At 41.7% G+C, this 12,194-nt stretch overlaps 1 protein-coding gene across 3 annotated transcripts in view; it reads right to left on the bottom strand.

Annotated features, from left to right (window-relative positions):
- CNTN3 (contactin 3) overlaps window positions 1–8,539 on the bottom strand; it is a 336,826-nt gene extending 328,287 nt beyond the window's left edge. For 2 of the 3 annotated variants that reach the window (XM_007985007.3, XM_007985008.3), the window contains exon 1: window positions 8,432–8,539. The gene's annotated coding sequence lies outside the window, so the exon portion shown is untranslated. Of the gene's footprint in view, window positions 1–7,785; window positions 7,929–8,431 lie in introns of all 3 variants that reach the window. The other variant, XM_073009925.1, reaches the window with a different exon arrangement.
- Window positions 8,540–12,194: the final 3,655 nt, after the last annotated feature.

Below are 12,194 nucleotides of genomic sequence, written 5' to 3'. Positions count from 1 at the left end.
AAACTTAAGACATTTTATATCCCCTATTCCCATCCTGTCCTCTCCCCTCAACAAAAAATGTGTGAATAAACATATGTAAGCTTTCCACTAGAGACCATTGAAAGCATTTAGCCACTATGGGTCAGTACAGAAGAGTCCATTCATAAATGCAACCAAAACCAAACAAGAACACTAAAAAAAGGAAAAGAGGAAGGAGACAGATACAGAGAGGCAGATAAAAAGATGGAGGAAGAAGAAGCAGAGGAGGAAAAGATTGAGTAACTTTAAAAACAGGGGCATATTAATCCTATATACAATCTAAAATGCCTCCCCATCATTTGATTTTAATCTCTTCTGCTTGAATGCTTACAAGATGTCTGTAATTCATCCCTTACAATTTTATGATTTGGGATTAACTCTATCCCCTATCCTAATCTACGTCTTGTGCATTTTGTGTGTATGTCTGTGTGGGTGGGTGTGTGTGTGTTTATGTGCACACATGTGAAAGCATGTATGTGTGAGTGGGAGGGGGGGGTTATTAGAAGGTCAAACTATGGTAGGAAGAAGAATGACAGAAATAATCGTATTATAAAAATAGAATAATAAAAAGTCAAGACTCAGAAAAATGCCCTAACTCTAGAAAAATGACAAAAGATATTTTCCAAGCAAGTCATAACACAGAAATATTTAAAGCAACAGACAATTATGGCACTATCAGATTAAAAAGGATATTGACTGTATTCCAGAATGTCCCATTATATGGAAATACACCTTCCACTTGTAAGCATCTTCACAGACTGCATGGTTTGTTTCACAATATAACAAAACCAATATATTAAGACCCTTTTGTTCTTTTTAAAAACTAATGTTGCCACTAAAGTTTACAGACTTAATTTCATAGGGCAACTGCTGCTTAACACTAATGAAACAACAGCCCAATAAATTAGCACTAAATAGAAACACATATATCTCCACATTACATATGAAGAAAAAATTTTATTTACTCCAATGAATAAAAGGAGACATTTGGGCCTGCGTGGCTCACATTTCAAAACCATACAGCCCATGCACAATGCTTTTGATTGGTTTTATTTAAAATAAATAGAAGCCCTAGTAAGAAGAGAAAACTTAACCTGCCTAGTATATATAAATGTGAAAGCTTCTTAGGTGACGGGAATGCACAGGGGTGAGGGAGGTGCAGTCACATACAGCCGACTTTGGTACAAATATACCTTATCTGTATTCCAGAGCTTTCAGAATATTCACCGGAATTAGTAATTGGTAATCAGCAACTTTCAGCTACTTTATATTCAGGGAGGCGGCCAGACCAAGTGAGTAGCAGGCATCAGATTAGATCACTAGCTATATTGTTCGGGTTGATTTTAATTGCCTGAAAAGTGTCATTACCATCTTCTGCAATGCATTAAGTTATTTTAAAGGGTGACTATTTCTATGCAAGAAATAAAATGAACTGTGATTGAGTTAGAACCTGCATGAAGCATTCAGTTGGGGCCCTGCCCTGGTGGCATCAAAATCCTATCCAAGTCTGATCACAATGATAAACAAACATATTTGCTATCTGCAGAACTTTTCAAATGTAGCATGGGGAAGTCAACACAGATTCCCAAACCAAAGACACAGAGAACCACCCAAATGTCATGTCCTGGCTTATAAAATCCCAAGACTTCCATTTCGATACAGGCATCTGCAAGGTAAAGGACTTCATGATATTTAAGAACAAGACAAATATTTGCATGGAAAAAGATTCATGGAAGTGGAATTTTTCAATGCTAGAATACAGTTGCAAAATTATCACATTAGTGTATGCTGACATGGAAATGTCACCTCTCAGGACATTTGTTCTTTAAGTTAAAATCCTAGAAACATGAACATTTACATGGGATAAAACCATGTAGAGCTATACACATATTCGTGAAATCAGGTTTAAGAAAATGATGACAACTGAATAAGGTCTGCAGTCTAGTTAACAGTAATGTACCAATGTCAATTTCCTGGTTCTGATATTGCAGCACAGAGATATACAATGTTACCATACAGGGAAGCTGGCTGAAGACTATACAGAACTCTTTGTACTATTTTTTACAACTCTCTGTAAGTTTCAAATTACTTTAAAATAAAAAGTTAAAAAATGCAGATTAGCAAGCCGTACCCCAGAGATGATTCAGAAAATCTTGTAAGGGCTAAGGTATCGCCATTATTTCAGTAGAACCCCAGTTAACGTTTCTGCAGAAACAGCAGAAGTTGAGAAACAGTGCAAGTGAAATAGAGTATTCTCAGCTCTACTACAGGGGCTTCCTCTTTGAAGGACGACTGGTGAGACTGTTTAATGCCTACAAAATTTTCCCCATTTATAAGTAATTATTTATGGTTTAGGAAGATGTGCTTTTGATTTGTTGTGATGCAGTCATTTAGCTATTTCTTTCATATGCTAATGTTTTGCTCTAATAAAACAATGAATTTTGAGAACTTCCCATCACTTCCTTGCACTAAAATAAGGTCATTACTTCAAGGACCAGTCCTCGGTGCTTACAACCTTTGACTTATGCTTCCTTTAGAGCATACGTTTATCACAGAATTTTCTAAATTCAGATCACATCAAGATGTTCACCTGTTGTCAACTAATGACTTGTCACTTAGAAACTGTGCAAAATAAAATCTTTAAATTATACACTAAAATAAATTTTAGCCCTAGAAAAAGAAGCCCCACTATAACCATAGCAGAACTTCGTGCCAATTAAAAAGATTAGACTTTCGATCATTCCAGAAATATTCACCAAAGTCTTAACATTTACATGCTACTCCATCAACAGACTACCAGGAAAAGCAGATATTAAACAATTTTACAATATTAATTAAGTTCTAATGCATTTACCCCCTAAAGAAGAAACAAAATTTACATGGTTGATTGTAGACAGCATAGAGGTCAAACCTAGTCTAGGAGGACAGTCAAGGCTACCTGGAGGAATGGTTAGGTTGGGTATTACCTTGACAAATAGTAGACTTGGAAGTAAAGAGATTTCCTGAAAGAAACAACAATGAATTGAGGGTGGAAATGAGTCAACACGGGAATAAGGAGAGTGGGGTGGAATTTATGGGTGTTCCAAGCACATGCAAGAACACTGAAGCCAAAAGGGCCATGTTGAGTTTTCAAGGAAGTTTTAGAAGACCCATACATTATAGTTGCAGTGTTAAGTATCAGGGGAAAATTAGGGAGAAGTCACATATAGACAGGCTGCATCAGTAGTATATTTTTCTCTATGCAGTGGGTGTCCAATGACCTAAGGGGTCAGCCTCATGGATTAATATAGCACTGCACGTCAGATAGATTGGAACAAGAAAGAGAGTGAAGAGAAAGTCATTTCTTACTCTCCTGCATTAGGTAAGAAGTACTTAGAACCCAGCCTGGCACATTGCTTGAATGAACATTCTTGTATTTGTAATCAGTGGACTGGTTACAACAGCAAAGGGAGAAGATGGTGACAAAGACTACTGACTCCAGATGCCCTGATGACCACAATGATAGCTAAAGAAAGAACAGACCACCTAAGCTCTTAGGAAATAGATGGAGAGGAAAAATAATTCCATTTTGGACAACTTTGGTTTGAAGTAGCAGCTGTCCAAGAGATGTACGAGATCATGGGCAATTAACAGGAAGAATACTGTCAAAGTCAGCTGCAGACTTCTGCTGAATATGTACCTTCTTGACAGGATCTTTGGTTACATATGGCAAACTGAGCAAACCAACAAGCTTAGTTCTCATAGGTTTATCAAACTCCACAGTGAGCCAGATACTTTGACAGAAGCTGCTTTGTAATAGTGCGTAAAATAGATGTGGTAACTGCTTACAAGGTAATTACAGAATATAAACATACAATCAGGTAAGGAAATGTACAGTTCCAAGTTATACTAAGTACTACCAAGGAAATGAACATAAAGAGCCTATCAGAGGTGCCCTCATTCAGGGGAGGATAGAAATCAGAGAGCTCTCTCTAAGCAAATGATATTTACACTGTGGCCTAAGGGATGAGTAGCAGTCAAAAACTCTATGTGGGCCAACTCAGTGGCTCATACCTGTAATCTCAGCACTTTGCGAGGTTGAGGTGGGCAGATCATTTGAGTCTAGGAGTTCAAGATCAGCTTTGGCAACATGGGGAATTCCCATCTCTACAAAAAATCCAAGAATTAGCCAGGGCATGGTGGTGTGTGCCTTGTAGTCCCAGCTACTTAGGAGGCTGAGGTGGGAGAATCACTCGAGACCGGGAGGTCAAGGTTCCAGTGAACCATGATCACACCACTGCACTCCAGCCTGGGTGACAGAGTGAGACCCTGTCGAAAAGAAAAAAAAAAAAAAGTCAACCCTGTGAGTTTGTGTGTGTGTGCACATGTGTGTGTATGCGTGTTTAGGGGGTTAGAGCTGTACAGGGTTACTCAGCAAAAGAACAGAATAATCCCTAAGATAGGAAAGAGCTCAACAAATCTTCAGAAATGAAAAAGGGCCTAAGAAACTCTTGTTCCAAAAAGCTTGCTAGGAATTGTCGAAGAGACAGAAGTGTTTAAATCCTACGCAGCCTTGCAGGTAATATTTAATAGTTTGGATTTTATTCTGAGTGCAATGGAAAGCCATTTAAGCATTCTGAGTAGTTGAGGACTAATTTAACTTACATTTAAAAAAAAAAAAAAAAAAACTGTCTTGGCTGCTATGCAGGATGATTTGGGGGAAGAAGTATGAAAGGAGCCAAGGAAGCCAATGTAGCTATCCCAGGAGAGAAGATGGGGACTTGGACAAGGAGGATGTGGGTGAACATGGAGGAAAGTGGGCGAATGTGAGAAATATTTCAGGGTTAGAACTAAAAGGACACATAAGGTCTGAGTTGTACTAGTTCCCCAAAATAAAAGTACTTGAAGTATTGTGATGGTGTCAAGAATTATTTACCCGATTAAAACAGTATACTGACAGCTTCATTTGTTAGTAATATAATCAAGCGGTTTTGAAATATGGATCTCATATCTTAACATCTGAAAGGTAATCAAAGTCAAGGGACATAAAAAACAAATGGGACAAAATTGTTCTCTTGCTTTAGAACATAGAAAATTTACAAGCTGAGTTATAAAGGCACCTAAGAGAGTGCTATGGAATCACTATAACATAGATAATCTATTTCTTCAAATGCCAATATGTCTGCAACAAGAAATATGCAAACTCACTGAATTATTTTATCCTACTTAATAAAATAGTCATTTTTCCTCATTCTTTGCAAGGCAGGTTCTTGCGCAGTAAAGATTCTACAAATATTTACATTCCAAGTAGCAAAGCTGTTTGAAATGCTATAAAGTTCTGCCAGCACTTCTATTACAAACCCTTATTTCTTGTTTATAACATGTACATAAAAGGGGGAAAATAAAAATGTACTATGGATTGAAACTTGGCATACAAAGTTTCAACCAGGGACTGCATTTCTCCTGCAGCAAATTTTCCAAAGAAATGTCCCACTGTGTTTAAGAGAAGAGTGCAGGGGAGACTATAAGACAAAAACCATTTACAACACTTGAACCATTTCTGAAATGTTTATACAAAGTGGATATGAGACTGAGATCTGTCACCCCTCAATTTCAAAGAAATGTTCTATCTTAAACTGTTCCATGGCCCCATATTCTCTTGCCAACCATCTTTGCAACAATGATATACTCCATTGCACTTTTATCAAGCATAAGAAAGGAAATAGTCCACCAGCATTAAGTGATTAATTATGCATGCATGTTAAAATTATATGCATATGCATGTGTGCATGTTAAAAACTACAAGTGAGCACCTTAAAGATGCTCACCTTCATAGAGACAAAGTACTTTGCTAAAGTAAGAAGGCTTAAAGGCAGACTGGTGGTGACAACTAAATCAGAGACAGTAGGCAAGCATGCACAGCATCAATAAATCCTCCTGCCATCTGAATATATTCCACTACATAAAATTAATATAATTTTTACCGCTAACAACTTACTAAATGGTGATTGGAAACCAGTCAAAGCTTCTCTGTTTTGTAGCATTGCCACAATATAGTGATACACATATCTGGCAGTTTACAAGGGGCAATTATATCTATATACTATTTCAGCATGAACCATATTAAGAGTTAATGAGAACTTCAAGTTGGACACTTAAATTATGCAGTAAAAACAAAGCTGGAAGATGTGTACTGAATACGTGAGAAGGAGTTAGGAACTTGTAAAAGAGAAAGATGCATATTTTGCAAGCAGAGCAAAGAGGCTATTAGTTTGTAATAACTAGGCATATATGAAATGTGACAGTGATAAAACTGAACATAAATCAGCAAAGGAAAGGCTACAGCTCGTTGTCCACAGCTAATCTTTGCTCTACTTGAAACTGCTCAGCACTTTGCTCCTATTAAATGCTTTGTTGCCATTTTAAGGTACACTTGGGCTATCTGGTTGTGTTGTGAAGGATATTTAAAAGTTAGAGTTCTCCTGGAGAAATGAACTTAACACCTTCATGTCTTCGGGCTGACATTAATGACATCCAGACAGTGAGGAGGACATGAGGCTGAATGTTATTGTCTGTGGCAGCCACAGCCTGAATCTATTACCTACATATCAATTAGCCACTCGGTGTCTCGGCTATCCTACTTTTAGACAGAAGGGCCACTTGCATGCATTCAGCCTTACTATTCATCTTATAAAAATGTACAGCAATTTGCTATATTTCCCTGGTGGGCACTGATCATTTTGGGGGTCCTCAAATCACATGTTGACTCTCAACTAATTTCAAGCAAGCATTCAAAGATCAATAATTCCTGACCCCACTCTTTACTATTTGCAAGCAAGCATCCTTCCATTTAGTGAGGCTGAACCCGATCAGATTTCTTTAATGAACATTCACAAGAACCTGTCCCACTGCAACCAATGACATGCACGTATTAGGCATCTTACAAATGTTGCACAAATTGGTATGAATCTTAACCTGCAGGCAAATTCCTCCCTAGTCCCATGACCCACAAATGGTTAAAACCATGAACCAAGATGCCAGGTTACTGCAGCCAAAGTCAGGTTACTGTTAGTAAACACATCTAGCAAAGCAAAATTAACACATTTGACTTGATATTGAGATATAAGCTCTTTCAAAAGCAATTACTCCTCCTTTCAATCTCTGAAGGGCTCTGACTCATTGTTCTGATTAATTCCTGTTTTTAATCTATTTACAGATCAGGATTCTTTTTCAGCTAGTGTGATATTCATCTCTGTGGGGGTAGACAGAAACCACAGCACGTACAGTCTTCCTACTTTTTTTTTTTTTTTTTTTTTTTTAGTTATTCTTGCTTAATCATTTTTAAATTATTTCTGGATTTACCTACTCACCATATGAGCTGGGGTTTCTGACCTCCCTCCTGCACATCACTCCCTCCTTGTCTGTTGCTTTTTCTAGCTCTGTTTCCCCGCATCTTGGGTTGAGGTGAACAGACTGGCTACCCCTTTCCCAGAGCTCTGTTCCCCTTTCTTTGCCTCTGAAAGGAGGTTTGCTGTCCTTACCATAGCGGGCACCATTTGTTATTAAATAATTCCTCTGGGCACATCTCCTTGCTGTAAATCAATAAGGAAATGCAATACAGGGAAGGACATACGGATTGGAGAGCTGTACGGAGCTTTGCACAACCAGAGCCCAGAAGCTGTTCGTTCATTTCACGCGACCAAAAAAAAAAAAAAAAATTCCTGATGGTGCTATGACTCGGGTGCCCGGTTGGCACTTCCTGGTTTTCTCTTTCTGGTATTCTGTTACCTGCTTGGTTAGCTTTGCAGGGCTCCTCAGAGAACACAGAAACAGCTGAAACCAGGGTCCGAGTTCAGGAAACCTGGACTACAGCGCATCAGGGTAAACCTGGCAAATAAACGCGACGGGGAATTCTGTCCCAAGCTGCTGATCTGTGAGTAGAAAGAAAATGCAGCTTAGAAAACTTGATCGCTAATGAAAGAATCCTCCACCCTAGCTTTCTCAGACCTGGGAATCTGGGCCTGGGGGGTGGTTCCGGCAAAAAGGTATCACATTCCCACATCCTGCATCACGCACCTGGAATTGTTCCTCAGCATCCCTACGAGTCACAACTTTTTTCCCCCAACTTTCACTGGTCAAATCCACCGCGCAAAGAGTAAGCCCGAGGGACCCACCACTCAATTTTCCGCGCTCCCGCTGGGGAATGCAGCCTTCCCAACCCGAAACCAATCCTCGCCCCAGAATGGGAAAAATAATTTTCCCGAACCAAGTCAGCTGAGAGAAGCATCTTTTTTTCCTTGACCCGTCGGGTGCATTTCCCTGCAAACAAACTTTGGGGCTGAGGAGCCATAAAGCGAGTGCGTAAAGTTTGCCTCTGCAGGTGGCTCATCCCTGTGGCCCGGCCGGCGCCAGCAACCGGGCATGCCGGACTCACCTGCTCTCTGCAGCTCGCCAGACGCCAGCCCCGCTGGCCCACCCGCCGCCGCCGTTAGTCCGGGCCCGGGGGGCCGCCGTGCGCGCCCGCGTAAGCGGCCGCCGCCACCGCCGCAGCGCCCTCGTCCGCACGGTTCCCGGCCCAGCCCCTGGCGCCAGCCCGCCAGCCGCTGTCGCCGCCGCCGCCGCCGCCGCCACGCGCCAGGCTGCTGTGGCTGCTGCCGGCGCCCAGCGAGCGCTGCCTGCGCCTCCGCCACTCCGGCTCCGGCTCCGGTTCCGACGCGGAAGCTGGAGGGAGGGGAGACGGGGCAGACTGGAAGGAGGGAGGGGCGGGGAGCGCAGCTGAGCAGCCAACTGGGTCCTTTGCCTTGCGTCTGTGGCGCCCCTCGCGCCTCTGCGCCGGCCGGACCCCGCACCGCCCTGCGCTCGGCCGCGTGCACCCACGTGTGTCCGGCCTCCGCAGGGTCCTGGGCGGCGGCGCGGGATGGGCGGCGGTCACCGTGTCACCTCTGGGTGGCCTCGTGCCACACAGTTGGGGCCCGGGGAGCACGGGGTTAAGGCAGGAATTCCACTCTAGGAAAACCTCCTGCAGCTGCGCTCCCGTAAGTGCGCAAAGATTGCCAATTTTAATATTAAAGCGGATAATTATTAAGGGCTCACTATGTAGCAGGCAGTGGACTGCGCTATTTAAATGAATTAGTTCATGCAGTCCCCAGAGCATCCTGGATCTATTATTATTCCCGGATTTAGTGATGAGGGAATTGATTTGCCTAGGGTTTCAATGAGTCAGTTGTGAGAATAATCGCAATTATATTCTGTCAAGGACCCTATGAAGTAGATCTTACCACCTTAATTTGCCCAGGTATACACACAGCGGTGAGTTGGAGAACTCGGACTTGAATAAGCCTGTTGAAGTCCTGAGCCTTTGCGCTGAACCGCCGCTGACTGACTTCCAGTCAAACCCGTGCAAACACTGCAACTTCACTTGTACGAAAAACAATTGGGAACAACCTACCTGTCCTTCATTAGGAGAGTGGCTGATAAAATACAGTGGAGAGAAACAGCGGCAGAGAGAAAGGTGCATCTACTAGAATTGGCATAAATGACCTCCAAGAGGTATCCTTAGAGGCTGGGCAGAGGTGGGTCACTCCAGTAATGCCAGCACTTTGAGAAGCGAAGACAGGTGGATCACTTGAGCCCAAGAGTTTGAGACCAGCCTGGGCAACATAGGGAGACTTTGTCTCTACAAAAAACAAAAACAAACAAACAAACAAAAGTTTAAATTAGGTGGGCGTCATGGCACGCACCTGTTGTCCCAACTACTCGGGAGGCTGAGGTGGGAGCATCACTTGAGGGATCACTTGAGCCCAGGAGGTGGAAGCTGCCATGATTGTGCCACAGCACTCCAGCCCAACAGACTAAGGGAGACCCTGTCTCTAAATAAATAAATAAATAAATAAATAAATAAATAAATAAATGGTATCGTTAGGAGAACGTGGGACATGTACTGTTGATTGGCACAGGAACGTTGGTACCTGTACCGGTTTTGTGCTTACACACACACACACAGACACACACGCTTTTATGTGTATGTATCCATATTTATGCATTCACAATTTCTAAAAGGATGTCTCAGGATACTGTTAACAATTGTTAGCCCTGGTGAGTGAGACTGAAATTGGGGCAGAGGAGACTTTATACTTTTCATTTTATAATTCTTTGACATTGTTTTAAAAATGTATCATGTTGTCACTTCATATTAAATAATCTAGTCACATTTAATTAGACTTGAGAGTTTATGGCCCTGTTTCCTCTCCTTGATCCTTTTCCCATGATTCCTGCAGATGGAATGAAGCACCACCTCATCAAGAGCAGCAACCTGGGCAAACCAGACCTGATTTAACTGCACTTTCTCACTCTTGATCATTTTCTCAAGAGATACGTGTGTGGTCCCCTGCAATTCCCAATGAAATTTGAACTTCTGGAAAAACTCTCTTAGAGGGGGTTTGATGACAAGAGGTAAGACCCAGGTCAGTCAGATGCAAGGTGCCGCTCCCTACAGCAAAGTCAGCATGTAGGCCCCCTGCATTTCCAATCACCACTAAGAAGTTGCTTGGTACTTTGGGAGACCGAGATGGGAGAATCACTTGAGCCCTGGAGTTTGAGACCAGCCTGGGCAATACAGTGAGACCTCCTCTCAACAAAAAGATTAAAAATTAGCTGAGCATGGTGGTGTGTGCCTACAGTCCCAGCTGGTTGGGAGGCTGTGGCAGGAGGAGATGGCTTGAGCCTGGGAGGTCCAGGCTGCAGTGGGTCATGATTGAACCACTGCACTCCAGTCTGGGTGACAGAGCAAGACCCTTTCTCAAAACAGAACAACAACAACAAAAGAAACTGCATGAATGGCTTGACCAGGTGGTGTTTCCCTAGTCCTCGTTACTCTATGAGCATACAACAGGATTCTTGAATACATTAGGGAACTTCTGGCCACATTTGCTCTCTCTCACTTTATCAGGAAACTGCTCATCCCTAAAAGAGTAATGGGTGGATTAAAAAAAAATCCGGGGTTATTTATGTTTTAAAAAGAGGTTGGGGGAGACAGGAATAGATAGAGTACACTGCTATAAATAAAAATAATGTGCTTTTTCCCATCAGAATTAAATTGCCGTAAATTTGGACTCCTTAAGGTTCCTCTACTTAGTCAAAGGAAAAAAAAAAAATAGAACAGGTACAGAAAGGTTGTTTATGGTCGTTTCAGTTGTTATTGGTTACTGTAAATAATATTTTTGCCTGCAATCTGGGAACATGTTGGCAAACCCCCTGCGTGTGACAAAATGTTTTATTGGGTAGAACTGGTGTGTTCTGGAAGGAGCCGAGAGAACTTTACATGCAAATTATGCTCATGCCTTGCACCTAGCAGGTGCAATTACTGCCATGCCCACATCCATCACAGGCATGCCTCTTCTTTTAATATTTTCAACTTGATGTCTCCTAATACATTTTTCTTCTAATACATACATGTATACCTTGTCTAATGGGAAGGGAAAGAGCATTTTCATCAAGGAGGGGGAGCTGACCCCAGGCAGCAAAATGACAGGGAGAAAGACAGGAAAGAAGCTCCTTTAAATTAGAAAGAAATCTAAACCCTAACCCCTTCCAGCCCTCTCCAAATAATTAGTCATTTCTAAACTCCGATTACATTGCCTGTGCTAGTAAAAGCTGATTAGTGCTGGAAAGGGATTTAATGGAATTTTGAGTCTTATGGTTGCAGTGTGTGTGTGGGGGGGGGGGGGGGGCGATTGGTGGGGGTGGTTAGATCCTAAAAGTTGTAGAAGTAATGATGAACATTTAAAGTAAGCCACACTCTCATAGACAGGTAAAAGGTGTATAAATATATGTATATAGAGAGATGTGAATCATTTTATACCCTCCTTTTGCCCAAAATGTAAAGCATAATGTGAGTCAACTGAAAACCTGATATTTACCAAAAGTTGATACACAAAAGCAGGTTTCAATATAATTTCCATCCAATTTCTGGGCCGGAAGCCCAGGAAATTAAAAAAAAATTAAAGGCACATGTGGGTCTTCTCAGTGTGAATGCCGGATGGAATTTTTATTGAATTTGGCCTCAACTGATTGTAGCATTATAAGCAATTCTGCAGTTAAGTTTCAGCAGCCATTTAGATGGCAAATCCTTTTTTTAGGGTATTATAACTAAGAATAATAACTTCCTTTTTATGTGGCATCTTTTATATCAACCACTT

Source organism: Chlorocebus sabaeus, chromosome 22, assembly GCF_047675955.1.
Source record: "Chlorocebus sabaeus isolate Y175 chromosome 22, mChlSab1.0.hap1, whole genome shotgun sequence".
Classification (NCBI taxonomy): Eukaryota; Metazoa; Chordata; class Mammalia; order Primates; family Cercopithecidae; genus Chlorocebus; species Chlorocebus sabaeus.
Note: the sequence above shows the minus strand (reverse complement) of the source record. Positions and strands in the feature narration are given on the sequence as shown.